Source organism: Loxodonta africana, chromosome 18, assembly GCF_030014295.1.
Source record: "Loxodonta africana isolate mLoxAfr1 chromosome 18, mLoxAfr1.hap2, whole genome shotgun sequence".
In the NCBI taxonomy this organism is placed as follows: domain Eukaryota; kingdom Metazoa; phylum Chordata; class Mammalia; order Proboscidea; family Elephantidae; genus Loxodonta; species Loxodonta africana.
Window position 1 is genome coordinate 49,368,893 of NC_087359.1, and position 15,110 is coordinate 49,384,002.

Here is a 15,110-nt window from a genome sequence, read left to right on the forward strand (position 1 = left end):
AGGAAGAAAAGTATACTATAAAGAACGCTCTCTGCTTCTGATATGTGAGGTGGTAAAATCCCTATCCTCTCTGTGCCTCAGTTTCCTTGTTTATAAAATGAGAGAACAGGACTAGAGAGAGAACTGGAAATTCTTTTCCTGTTCTATATTTTAATGTTTGTAAACTCCACTTCCCTGAAGTTCTTTCTGTATCCTTTAGGATAGTAGTTCTCAAGGAATGGTCCAGCAACCTCTTGAGGTTCTTGAGATTTTTTCTGGAGGTCTTCAAGGTCAAAACTGTTTTCATATAATAGTATTCAGATGCTATTTGTCTTTTTTACTGTCTTGGCATTGGCCCTGATAGTACAAAAGCAATGCTGGGTATATTTCCTGGTGCCTTAGCACAAATCAAGGTAGTGGCACCAACCTGTATTAGTAATATTTTCTGCACCATTATTAACTCACATTTTTTTTTAAAGCCGATTTCATTCAAGAATGCTCTTGATGGAGCAGTATAAATTACTTGAAAGAATGACTGACAGATTAACTATGGTAATTCTTGAAAATGAATAAAGTGAGCCTGATAGTATTTGAGCTTTTAAGTAAAAATCAGAATTTTGAAAACCTTGCGTATGTCACTGAGCTTAGCAGTTTTCTGATGAAATTGTTGATGATATCAGTGGTGAATGTGACGTTTTCAAGTTGTAAATATGTCAACATTTGTAAAATTTGCAAAACTCAGTGAGCCAAGTATTTTCGAAATGACCAGTGCATGATACACAAAATCATGCTTGGAAAAGATCCATGCTAAGTGCAAGATCGACCCTGGACTCCGTGCCCCCCACCCTCTTCTCTCTCAGGCAATTGCAGATTTGTTTTCAATCACTGTAGATTAGTTTATATTTCCAGCATTCTGTATAAATGGAACGTTGTTGTGTGCTGCCAAGATAATTCTGACTCAGTGATCCTATAGGATAGAGTAGGTTTTCCAAGACTGTAAAACTTTATGGGAGCAGATCACCAGGTCTTTTCTCTTGCAGAGTGACTGGTGGGCTCACACTGCTGACCTTTCAATTAGCAGCCAAGTGCTTAAGCATTGTGCTACCATGTATAAAACCCAAACCAAACCCACTGCCATCGAGTCGATTCCGACTCATAGCGACCTTATAGGACAGAGTAGAACTGCCCCATAGAGTTTCCAAGGAGCGCCTGGCAGATTTGAACTGCCGACCTCTTGGTTAGCAGCTGTAGCACTTAACCACTATGCCACCAGGGTTCCCCCACCATGTATAAAAAAAAAAAATCTATAAGGGTTCCTTATATTCTGACCCATGACAGCTGCGTGTATTATAGAGTAGAACTACTCCATAGGGCTTTCTTGTCTATAGTCTTTATGGAAACAGATTATAAGAGTTCCTTATAAATGGAATACCAAAACCAAACCTACTTCCATCAAGTAGATTCCTACTCATAGTGACTATATAGGACAGAACAGAACTTCCCTGTAGGGTTTCCAACGCTACAATCTTTACGGAAGCAGATTGCCACATCTTCCTTCTGCAGAGCAGTTGGTGGGTTTGAACCACCAACCTTTTGGGTAACAGCTGAGTGCTTAACCACTGTGACACCACAGCTCCTTATACATGGAATCATCTCTGGTAATTTTTGAATGGATTCTGGATATTGTGAATTTTACTTTTTTGGGTGCTGAGTATTATTGTATTTTTATAAATACTCTTGAGTTTTGTTATACGATGCAGTTCAGTTACTTGGAATCAGTTTGACCCTTTTGAGTCTTGCTTTTAAGATAAGTTAGGTGGGACCAGAGCAGGGTTTAGGTTTGGGCTATTACAATTGAGAAAAGGTGTTTCTGAGTCCTCTACCTAATGTCTCATAAATTGTATGGTTTTCTAATCTGGCTGGTGAGAACAGGCACTGTTGCCGGGCCCTGTGTGAATGTCTATAATAGTTTTTGGGGGTTCTTTCTCCTGTCTTGCGTAGTTTCCTCACTGGCATGCTCTGATCAGTAGTTTACTGCATACTTAAGTGGAACTCTGCAGATTTCCAGAGTTTGTTCTTTGTGCAGTTCTCTCTGCTTTAGTTCTCTTCTATGAACTCCAGTTGCCTTGGTCCCTGGACCCTCAGCAGTGTCTCTTCAACTGAGGGAGTCCTGGGAATCCCAATGCCATAGCCTAGAAACTCTATCAAGACAATAAACTGGCGCAGTCATAGCGCCTACCTCATTTGTTTCCTGTTTATCAGGGATTACTCTTTTTCCTTTCCTGATGTCTAGTGTTTTTTTTTTTTTTTTTAATTTTTATTGTGCTTTAAGTGAAAGTTTGCAAAATCAAGTCAGTCTCTCATACAAAAGTTTATATACACCTGGCTATATACTCCTAATTGGTCTCCTCCTAATGAAACAGCACACTCCGTCCCTCCACACTCTCTTTTCGTGTCCGTTCAGCCAGCTTCTAGCCCTCTCTACCTTCTCATCTCCCCTCCAGATAGGAGATGCCAACACAGTCTCATGTGTCTACTTAATCCAAGAAGCTCATTCTTTACTAGTATCATTTTCTATCCCATTGTGCAGTCCAATCCCTGTCTGAAGAGTTGGCTTTGGGAATGGTTCCTGTCTTGGGCTAACGGAAGGTCTAGGGACCATGACCACTGGGGTCCTTCTAGTCTCAGTCAGACCATTAAGCCTGGTCTTTTTGAGAATTTGGAGTCTGCATCCTACTGCCCTCCTACACCCTCACGGGTTCTCCATTGTGTTCCATCAGGGCAGTCATCGGTTGTAGCCAGGCACCATCTAGTTCTTCTGGTCTCAGGCTGATGTAGTCTCCAGTTTATGTGGCCGTTTTTGTCTTTTGGGCTCATAATTACCTTGTGTCTTTGGTGTACCTCATTCTCCTTTGCTCCAGGTGGTTTGAAACCAATTGATGCATCTTAGATGGCCGCTTGCTAGCGTTTAAGACCCCAGACGCCACTCTCCAAAGTGGGATGCAGAATGATTTCTTGATAGATTTTATTATGCCAATTGACTTAGCTGTCCCCTGAAACCATGGTCCCCAAGGCCCTGCCCCTGCTATGCAGGCCTTCAAAGCATTCAGTTTATTCAGGAGACTTCTTTGTTTTTGGTTTAGTCCAGTTCTGCTGACCTCGCCTATATTGTGTGTTGTCTTTCCCTTCACCTGAAATAGTTCTTATCTACTATCTAATTAGTGAAAACCCCTGTCCCTCCCTCCCTCCCCGCTGTCCTAACTATCAAAGAATATTATCTTCTCTGTTTAAACTATGTCTTGAGTTCTTATGATAGTGTTCTTATGCAATATTTGCCCTTTTGCAGCTGACTAATTTCACTCAGCATAATGCCTTCCAGGTTCCTCCATGTTATGAAATGATTCACGGTTTCATCATTGTTCTTTATCGATGCATAGTATTACATTGTGTGTATATACCTTAATTTATTTATCCATTAATCCATTGATGGGCACTTCAGTTGCTTCCATCTTTTTGCTATTGTAAACAGTGCCACAATGAACGTGGGTTTGCATATATCTGTTCATGTAAAGGCTCTTATTTCTCTAAGTTATATTCCAAGGAGTGGGATTGCTGGATCGTATGATAGTTCTATTTCTAGCTTTAAGTGAAATTTTACAAATCAAGCCAGTCTCTTACACAAAAATTTAAAAAAATTTTTTTACTGTGCTTTAAGTGAAAGTTTACAAATCAAGCCAGTCTCTTACACAAAAACTTACATACACCTTGCTACGTACTCCCAGCTGCTACTCCCCGCCCCCCGCCGCCATGAAACAGCCCGCTCCCTCCCTCCTTCCACTCTCTCTTTTTGTGTGCATTTCGCCAGCTTCTAACTCCCTCTACCCTCTGATCTCCCCTCCAGGCAGGAGTTGCCAACATAGTCTCAAGTGTCCACCTGATCCAAGAAGCTCACTCCTCACCAGCATCCCTCTCCATCCCATTGTCCAGTCTAATCCCTGTCTGAAGAGTTGGCTTTGGGAATGGTTCCTGACCTGGGCCAACAGAAGGTCTGGGGGCTATGACCACCGGGGTCCTTCTAGTCTCAGTCAGACCATTAAGTCTGGTCTTTTTATGAGAATTTGGGGTCTGCATCCCACTGTTCTCCTGCTCCCTCAGGGATTGTCTGTTGTGTTCCCTGTCAGGGCAGTCATCGGTTGTAGTGGGGCACCATCTAGTTCTTTTGGTCTCAGGCTGATGTAGTCTCTGGTTTATGTGGCCCTTTCTGTCACTTGGGCTCGTAATTACCTAGTGTCCTTGGTGTTCTTCATTCTCCTTTGCTCCAGGTGGGTTGAGACCAGTTGACGCATCCTAGATGGCCGCTGGCTAGCGTTTAAGACTCCAGACGTCACACTCCAAAGTGGGATGTAGAATGATTTCTTAATAGATTTTATTATGCCAATTGACTTAGCTGTCCCCTGAAACCATGGTCCCGAAGCCCCTGCCCCTGCTACGCTGGCCTTCAAAGCATTCAGTTTATTCAGGAAACTTCTTTGCTTTTGGTTTAGTCCAGTTGTGCTGTCCTTGCCTATATTGTGTGTTGTCTTTGCTGTCACCTAAAGTAGTTCTTACCTACTACCTAATTATAGAAAACCCCTGTCCCTCCCTCCCTTCCCCCTCTTGAACCATCAGGGAATATTTTCTTTTCTGTTTAAACTGTTTCTTGAGTTCTTATGATAGTGTTCTTATGCAATATTTGTCCTTTTGCAACTGACGAATTTCACTCAGCATAATGCCTTCCAGATTCCTCCATGTTATGAAATGATTCACGGTTTCATCATTGTTCTTTATCGATGCGTAGTATTCTGTTGTGTGAATATACCATAATTTATCCATTGATGGGCATCTTGGTTGCTTCCATCTTTTTGCTATTGTAGACAGTGCTGCAGTGAACATGAGTGTGCATGTATCTGTTTGTATAAAGGCTCTTACTTCTCTAGGATATATTCTGAGGAGTGGGATTGCTGGATCGTATGGTAATTCTATTTCTAGCTTTTTAAGGAAACGGCAAATCAATTTCCAAAGTGGTTGTACCATTTTACTTTCCCACCAGCAGTGTATAAGTGTTCCAGCCTCTCCACAACCTCTCCCACATTTATTATTTTGTGGCTTTTGGATTAATGCCACCCTTGTTGGAGTAAGATGGAATCTCATTGTAGTTTTGATCTGCATTTCTCTAATGGCTAATGGTCGTGAACATTTCCTCATGTATCTGTTAGCTACCTGAATGTCTTCTTTAGTGGAGTGTTTGTTCATATCTTTTGCCCGTTTTTTTGATTGGGTTATTTGTCTTTTTGTAGTTGAGTTTTCGCAGTATTATATAAACTTTAAAGATCAGGTGCTGATCGGAAATACCATAGCTAAAAACTTTTTTCCCAGTCTGTAGGTAATCTTTTTACTCTTTTGGTGAAGTCTTTGGATGAGCATAGGTGTTTGATTTTTAGGAGCTCCCAGTTAACTAGTTTCTCTTCTGCATTGTTGGAAATGTTTTGTATACCATTTATGCCGTGTATCAGGGCTCCTAATGTTGTCCTATTTTTTCTTTCATGATCTTTTTCATCTTAGAGTTTGTATTTCGGTCTTTGATCCATTTTGAGTTCGTTTTTGTGCATGGTGTGAGGTATGGGTCTTGTTTCATTTTTTTGCAGACAGATATCCAGTTATGCCAGCACCATTTCTTAAAAAGACTGTCTTTTCCCCATTTAACTGACTTTGGGCCTTTGTCAAATATCAACTGCTCATATGTAGATGGGTTTATGTCTGGATTCTCAATTGTGTTCCATTGGTCTATGTATCTGTTGTTGTAGCAGTACCAGGCTGTTTGGACTACTGTGGCAGTATAATAGGTTCTAAAATCAGGTAGAGCGAGGCCTTCCTCTTTGTTCCTGATGTCTAGTGTTTTAAAAACTATTGTTTCATATATTTTGTTTGTATTTTATTTTAGTTTTGAAAGCCTTGTAGTAGAAGTCATCTCAGAAGCTTTTAATGTTAAATTGTCTCTATTATAGTAAACTATGTGTTTAGCTTTGCGAGCAAGTATTTTCTCACTAGTTTTCTTTCACAGTACCTTGTTTTCTTCATTAAAAAAACAAAAACAAAAACCTATTACCATTGAGTTGATTCTGACCCATGACGACAGCGTGTGTTACAGAGTAGAACTACTCCATTGGGTTTTCTTGTCTATAATCTTTATGGAAACAGATCACCAGTCCTTTCTTTCATGATGCCACTGGGTAGGTTTGAACTGCCAACCTGTAGGTTACTAGTCAAGCATGAACTGTTTGTGCCACCCAGGAACCTATTTTCTTCATAGCCTGTACGATTATCTGAAATTATTTGTTTACTTGTTAATTATCTATCTGCCTGGTTAGAATGTAAAGTCAGTCTTTTTCATATGTGTCCCTGGTGCCTAAAACAACAGTATATGACAGATATTACTTGCTCCGTAAATATTTGTCAGTTATCTCTTGTTGAATTCTTACACAGATACTATTGTTCTTCCCATTTTGCAGATAAAGGAACTGTCTGAGAAGTAAGTAACTTGCCTAAGGTTACAAAGTTGTTAAATGGTGGAGCTAAATCCTGCCTAAGCAGTCTGATTCCTGGCAAATGCTCTATTATACATTCTCTCTAAAATACCTCTCAGATGTCCTGGAGTCATCTAAGCAGGGTTCTAACACCAAGATAAGGAAAGAAATATTACATAGGAGCCTGAAGGATAAAGAAAGCAAATGTAGAAGAAGTGATTAGTAACAGTTAAAATAAGAGAGAGAAGCAGGATTTTTTTCTTTGAATTGGTTAAGAGATGGACTCTGCAGTCAGACTGCCTGGGTTTTAATTACAGCTCTGCTGTTTACTAGCTGTGTAACCATGATTAAGTATTTAAACTTTTACTACTTCAGTTTCTCCATTTTAAATGGGGATATTAATAGTACTTACCTCACAAGCCTGTTAAAGGGATCAAACAAGTTAATACTTATAAAGGTCTTAGGATATATCGGGCACATCTTAGAGTTTGTTAAGTGGTAACTGGTGGTGGTGGTGGCAGCAGCAGCAGCAACAAATAGTTATATTTTTGTAGTTGTTATCTTTAAATGCTGCAGATAAAAGGTATTATGTAATATTGATTAATAATAGTATTAATTCTGAGGAATTAGGCTTGTTGTTGTTGTTAGGTGCCCTTGAGTCGGTTCCGACACATAGCGACCCTACGCACAACAGAACGAAACACTGCCTGGTCCTGCGCCATCCTTAAAATTGTTACGCTTGAGCCCATTGTTGCAGCCACTGTGTCAGTTCACCTCGTTGAGGGTCTTCCTCTTTCACGCTGACCCTGTACTCTGCCAAGCATGATGTCCTCCAGGGACTGATCCCTCCTGACAACATGTCCAAAGTATGTAAGATGCAGTCTCACCATCCTTGCCGCTAAGGAGCATTCTGGTTGTACTTCTTTCAAGACAGATTTGTTCGTTATTTTGGCAGTCCATGGTATATTCAATATTCTTCGCCAACACCACAATTCAAAGGCATCAGTTCTTCTTCCGTCTTCCTTTTTCATTGTCCAGCTTTCACATGCGTATGACGCGATTGAAAATACCATGGCTTGCGTCAGGTGCACCTTAGTCTTCAAGGTGACGTCTTTGCTCTTCAACACTTTGAAGAGGTCCTTTGCAACAGATTTGCCCAATGCAATGAGTCTTTTGATTACTTGACTGCTGCTTCCATGGGTGTTGATTGTGGATCCAAGTAAAATGAAATCCTTGACAACTTGAGTTTTTTCTCCGTTTATCATGATGTTGCTCATTGGTCCAGTTGTGAGGATTTTTGTTTTCTTTATGTTAAAGTGCAATCCATACTGAAGGCTCTGGTCTTTGATGTTCATTAGTAAGTGCTTCAAGTCCTTTTCACTTTCAGCAAGCAAGGTTGTGTCATCTCTGTAACGCAGGTTGTTAATGAGTGTTCCTCCAGTCCTGATGCCCCATTCTTCATATAGTCCAGCTTCTCGTATTATTTGCTCAGCAGATAGATTGAATAGAGGTGGTGAAAGAATATAACCCTGATGCCCACCTTTTCTGACTTTAAACCAATCAGTATCCCCTTTTCTGTCCAAACAACTGTCTCTTGATCTATGTAAAGGTTCCTCATGAGCACAATTAAGTGCTGGAATTCCCATTCTTCGCAATGTTATCCATAATTTGTTACGATCCACACAGTCGAATGCCTTTGCATAGTCAATAAAGCAAAGGTAAACATCTTTCTGATATTCTCTGCTTTCAGCCAGGATCCATCTGACATAAGCAATGATATCCCTGGTTCCACATGCTCTTCTGAAACCGGCCTGAATTTCTGGCAGTTCCCTGTCGATATACTGCTGCAGCCATTTTTGAATGACCTTCAGCAAAATTTTTCTTGTGTATAATATTAATGATATTGTTCTATGATTTCCACATTTGGTTGGATCACCTTTCTTAGGAACAGGCATAAATATGGATCTCTTCCAGTCAGTTGGCCAGGAACCTGTCTTCCATATTTCTTTGCATAGACGAGCAAGCACCTCCAGGGCTGCATCCATTTGTTGAAACATCTCAATTGATATTCCATCAGTTCCTGGAGCCTTGTTTTTCGCCAGTGCCTTCAGAGCAGCTTGGACTTTTTCCTTCAGTACCATCGACTCCTGATCATATGCTACCTCTTGAAATGGTTGTACATTGACTAATTCTTTTTGGTATAATGACTCTGTATATTCCTTCCATCTTCTTTTGATGCTTCCTACTTTGTTTAATATTTTCCCCATAGAATCCTTCACTGTTGCCACCCGAGGCTTGAATTTTTTCTTCAGTTCTTTCAGCTTGAGAAATGCTGAGCATGTTCTTCCCTTTTGGTTTTCCATTTCCAGCTCTTTGCACGTGTCATTATAGTACTTTGTCTTCTCAAACCGAAATTTGAAATCTTCTGTTCAGTTCTTTTACTTCATCAATTCTTCCTTTTCCTTTAGCTGCTTGACGTTTGAGAGCAAGTTTCAGAGTCTCCTCTGACATCCATCTTGGTCATTTCTTTCTTTCCTGTCTTTTCAATGACCTCTTGCTTTCTTCATGTATGATGTCCTTGATGTCCTTGCACAACTCGTCTGGTCTTCGGTCACTAGTGTTCAATGCATCAAATCTGTTCTTGAGATGGTCTCTAAATTCAGGTGGGATATACTCAAGGTCATGTTTTGGCTCTCGTGGACTTGCTCTGATTTTCTTCAGTTTCAGCTTGAACTTGATATGAGCAATTGATGGTCTCTTCCACAGTTGGCCCCTGGCCTTGTTCTGACTGATGATATTGAGCTTTTCTGTCATCTCTTTCCACAGATGTAGTCAATTTGATTTCTGTGTGTTCTTTCTGGTGAGGTCCATGTGTATACTTGCCGTTCATGTTGGTGAAAGAAGGTATTTGCAATGAAGAAGTCGTTGGTCTTGAAGAATTCTATCGTTCAATCTTTGGCATTGTTTCTGTCAGCAAGGCCATATTTCCCAGCTCCTGATCCTTCTTCGTTTCCGACTTTCGCATTCCAATCACAGGTAATTATCAATGCATCTTGATTGCATGTTCTATCTATTTCAGACTGCAGCAGCTGATAAAAATGTTTTATTTGTACATCTTTGGCTCTAGTGGTTGGTGCATAAATTTGAATAATAGTTGTATTAAGTGGTCTTCCTTGTAGGCATATGGATATTATCCTATCATTGACAGAGTTAATGCTGCAGATAAAAGGTATTATATAATATTGATTAATAATAGTAATATTAATTCTGAGGAATTAGGCTTATTGCTAAATAAATATTTGTATAATTGTTTTTTAAAGATATTTATAACTGAAATCTGCCTGTTTAGGGTTAGACCACTTAACCATAAGCAAAGCTTCCATGCTCTTGGCTGAGTAACTTAATCTTAAAGACAAGTTCTTTGATTGGTTTTTCCTTTTGGTTATGTAGTATGTTTCATAGTACGTTGATACTATGGCCTCCTCATCGGTAAGGTGTAACTATATCTGTGTATCTATATCTTTATATCAGTTTTATTTTTAAACCAGAAATTAAATGTTTTCATCCTGGGCTTAAGGTGGCATAATTCTACATTTATTTAGAAATACAGTAATTTTTCATAGGTGGGCCATTTATTACTCATAATGTTAAAGGTATGGCTTTCTGAACAATTTTTAATAAGCTTGAATGAGCTAAATCTCTCCATTAAATCTAATAACTCAAATGATAACATTTTACTAGTGTGATACAGGTGATATATGCCATGTTAATTAAACACTACTAAATTCATTAGACATCAAAGCACTTTTGCAATGAACTCTGATATTTGTTGTTTTGTTGGTAGTCTGTAGTGAACAGCAGAGTATATAATGTACTTCTATGCACTTTTTGAATATTTAGGGAAGAAAACCCCACAAATACTTAGAGAAAATGGCTTATATTTTTAATTTGACTTTTTTCCTTCTAACAGAGAAATAGGATAGTTATAATAGAAATATGATTAGTACAGATTATATAATTGTAATGAATGTGAATGTCTTTGTTTTGTAATTCAGTAAATGTCGTAAATTTTAGTGAATTGTTAAAAAAAAAGACCCTGTAGTTTTGGCTATCATCATAATTTTAAAAGCTTTTGACTTTTTTTGCAAATTTCATGTATCTTTAGCATTGAACAATACATCTAGTTTTTCAGAGAACCAGAACTGATCATCTTCATGAATATAAGAAAGAATAATGGGGATATAAGTAGAAGTAATTTATTCAAAGAAAGGGTTCTTTGGGTATTGTAGAGGAGTTTTTCTTTTTTCCTTCTAGAAACTTTACTTTGGTTGCTGGTATAACATTACTTAGTCTTTGCAAGGTGTCTTGTTATAAATCACATAGGTGTTTTTTGTATATTATGGAATAACTGATTTTGTAAAGAGGTAGAAGAAAAAACACATAGTTCCATGCATACTAATTTCATAAGATTTAATATTTTACAGCAGCGTCTGATACTAGTTTATCAACGAAACTTTTAGATAAAGCAATTGAAAAAATGCAGCCCATTTTATGGAACTTTTCTTATGTTGACAGTTCTTTTATCCTTACAAAGGTAGAAATGTTATAGACTTCATACTTTTAAAATCTGCAGTTGTATTATTTTTGACATACTTTCCCTCATAAACGGGGAACTCTGGAGGCATAGTGGTTAAGAGCTCAGCTGCAAACCAAAAGGTCGGCAGGTCAAATCCACCAGCTCCTCTTTGGAAACCCGGGGGCAGTTCTACTCTGCATGTAGGGTTGCTATGAGTCCGGATCAACTCTACACAATGCGTTTGATTTTTTGGTTTGGTTTCTTCATAAATTAAATGAAAAATTAGTTTAATGCTTTTTGTAAATGTGACGTTAAATTTTTCAGGTATTTCTTTCAAATTTTCATAATATTAGAAAAATTTAGTTTCTGACATAACTGGTTGGGTTGGAGAATTGGGTAATTGTCTCTATCTTCCTATTATCACCAGTCTCACTATCTCTTCAAGTAAAAAAATGAATGTCAGTCACTTATATAAATTATCTTCCAGTATCTACTGTTTGTTCCTTTTCCTTATGTTTTAGATTCATTTTCTAATACAGGTAATTTGTATGTGGAAGGTCTAGTCGGGCATAAGTCTCCACATAGTTTTAAGTAAATTATGGCTAAAAAAAATTATATTTTTTAGTATGTTATCATTCTGGTATTACTTTGTTCCACCATTCATAATCGTTTTTTTGAGAATTTATATTCTTTTCTTTAGTAATTCCTTACAGTGGGCAAAGTATTGTCACAGACACATTGTTATGCTTGTTCCTTATTTTAATTTATTCATAAAATAAATACTAACATTCTCTATATACTTTAATAAAACTAGTATCGTTTGATTTTGTACCAAAACTGTTGCCATCGAGTTGATTCCAACTCATAGTGATCCTGTAGGATAGAGTAGAACTGTCCATAGGTTTTCCAAGGAGCGCCTGGTGGATTTAAATTGCAACCTTTTGGTTAGCAGCTGCAGCTCATAACCACTGTGCCACTAGGGTTTCCTTGGTTGCATTTATTATTCTTTTAATTGATTACTTTTGCTTGGTGTGTTGAAGAGACTTGGGGCCAGCAGAGTGCGCTGTTGACGTTTGGATAAAGTCTTTGTTGATGGGGGAGACCTTGGGCTGTTATATTCCTTTTTCTTTCTCCTGTACACCAGCCTTTTTTTCCCCCCTTTCTTTTTTTTAAACTATTTAAGATGTTCTCTAGCATCTCAGGAGAAAATGACCAGAATAATTTTCTCGAAATTATTTTACAGGTCATTTTCTCACAGTTTTAATTTACTTTTATTTACCGCAACTAACATAACTGTCTGTATAGTAATATGATGCTTACTATGTATCAAACACTCTTCTGAACGCTTTAAGAAATATTAACTCACCTGGCAAATACAGGCTCAGGTGAGTTAATGCTTATTGTCAAGTTCTTTTAACATATTTGCGGGTGTGACAGTTTTCAGAATAAAACAATTAAAAGAATTTAAGTCAATCCTTGTAACAACTCTGTGACTCAAAAAAACCCCAAACCTGTTGGCTGTCCAGTCAATTCCATTTCTAAATTTTTTCATCACCCTTAACAGAAACTCAGGGAGCCCTGATGGTGCAGTGGTTAAGTGCTTGGGTGCTGACTGAACTGAAAAGGTTGGTGGATCAAATCCACTAGCAGCTCTATGGGAGAAAAGACCTGGCAATCTGTCCCCATAAAAACTACTGTGTAGGAAACCCTGTAGGGCTATTGTGAATAATTTGCTGTGTTTCTAGTCTTAAGGTTTAAGCTAAGGTGATTGATCTTCAGCCTTTTTTCCCCATAAAATAAACATCGAAAGACATACGTTTCCCTTTTTAGCACTGCTTTATCCACATCCCACAAATTTTGATGTTGTGTTACTTTTTTTGTAATATCCCTTGTGATTTCTTTTTGAGACAAGGTTTACGTAGAAGTCTAAATAAACACTAAATAAGTGTTTTTCCCCCAGGTATTTTCCTCTCATTGACTCCTAATATAATTTTGTCTGATTAGAGAACGTATTTTATATGATTCTAGTCCTTTTAAATTTAATCTAGCTTGGCAAATTTGCCATGAGTTCTTGGAAAGAATGTGTGTTCTGTTATTCAGCATTGTTGCTGTTAGGTGCCGTCAAGTCAGTTCCAACTCATAGTGATGCTATGCACAACTGAACGAAACACTGCCTGGTCCTGCGCTATCCTCACAGTTGTTGCTATGCTTGAGCTCATTGTTGCAGCCACTGTGTCAGTCCATCTCGTTGAAGGTCTTCCTGTTTTTCGCTGACCCTCTGTTTTACAAAGCAAGATTTCCTTCTCCAGGGATTGATCCTTCCCGATAATATGTCCAGAGTATGTGAGACAGTGTCACCAACTTTGCTTCTTAGGAGCATTCTGGTTGTACTTGTTCATTCTTTTGGCAGTCCATGGTATATTCAGTATTCTTCGCGAGCACCACAATTCAAAGACGTCATTTCTTCTTTGGCCTTCATTATTCATCGTCCAGCTTTCACATGCATATGAGGCAATTGAAAACACCATGGCTTGGGTCAGGTGCACCTTAGCCCTCAAAGTGACATCTTTGTTTTTCAACACTTTGAAGAGGTCCTTTGCAGCAGATTTGCCCTATGCAACGTGTCTTTTGATTTTTTGACTGCCGCTTCCATGGATGTTGATTATGTATCCAAGTAAAATGAAACCCTTGACAACCTCAGTCTTTTCTGCATTTATTATGATGTTGGTCATTGGTCCAGTTGTGAGGATTTTTGTTTTCTTTATGTTGAGGTGCAATCCATACTGAAGGTTCTGGTCTTTGATCTTCATAAGTAAGTGCTTCAAGTCCTCTTCACTTTTAACAAGCAAGGTTGTGTCATCTGCATAATGCAGGTTGTTAACGAGTGTTCCTCCAATCCTGATGCCTCATTCTTCTTCATACGGTCCAGCTTCTCAGACTATTTGCTCAGCATACAGGTTGAATGTTGTTGTTGTTAGGTGTCGTCGAGCTGGTTCCGACTCATAGTGACCCTATGCACAACTGAACGAAACACTGCCCAGTCCTGTGCCATCCTTAAAATCGTTGTTAGGCTTGAGCTCATTGTTGCAGCCACTGTGTCAATCCACCTCGTTGAGGGTCTTCCTCTTTTCCACTGACCCTGTACTTGGCCAAGCATAATGTCCTTCTCCAGGGACTTACCCCTCCTGACAACATGTCCAAAGTATGTAAGACACAGTCTCGTAATCCTTGCCTCTAAGGAGCATTCTGGCAGCACTTCTTCCAAGACAGATTTGTTCGTTCTTTTGGCAGTCCATGGTATATTCAATATTCTTCGCCAACACCACAATTCAAAGGCGTCAACTCTTCTTCGGTCTTCCTTATTCACTTTCCAGCTTTCACATGCATATGATGTGATTGAAAATACCATGGCTTGCGTCAGGTGCACCTTAGTCTTCAAGGTGACGTCTTTGCTCTTCAACACTTTGAAGAGGTCCTTTGCAGCAGATTTGCCCAGTGCAATGCGTCTTTTGATTTCTTGACTGCTGCTTTCATGGGTGTTGATTGTGGATCCAAGTAAAATGAAATCCTCGACAACTTCAATCTTTTCTCCATTTATCATGATGTTGTTTATTGGTCCAGTTGTGAGGATTTTTGTTTTCTTTATGTTGAAGTGCAATCCATACTGAAGGTTCTGGTCTTTGATCTTCATTAGTAAGTGCTTCAAGTCCTCTTCACTTTCCGCAAGCGAGGTTGTGTCATTTGCATAATGCAGGTTGTTAATGAATCTTCCTCCAATCCTGATGCCCTGTTCTTCTTCATATAATCCAGCTTCTCGTAATATTTGTTCAGCATACAGATTAAATAGTTATGGTGAAAGAATACAACCCTGACGCACACCTTTCCTGACTTTAAACCAATCAGTATCCCCTTGTTCTGTCCAAACAACTACCTCTTGATCTATATAAAGGTTCCTCGTGAGCACGATTAAGTGCTGGAATTCCCATTCTTCA

The 15,110-nt window shown here is 38.8% G+C and overlaps 1 protein-coding gene across 3 annotated transcripts in view; it reads left to right on the forward strand.

The window, feature by feature from the left end:
* BRIP1 (BRCA1 interacting helicase 1) overlaps positions 1-15,110 on the forward strand; it is a 177,186-nt gene that overhangs the window by 13,792 nt on the left and 148,284 nt on the right. The window lies entirely within an intron of this gene.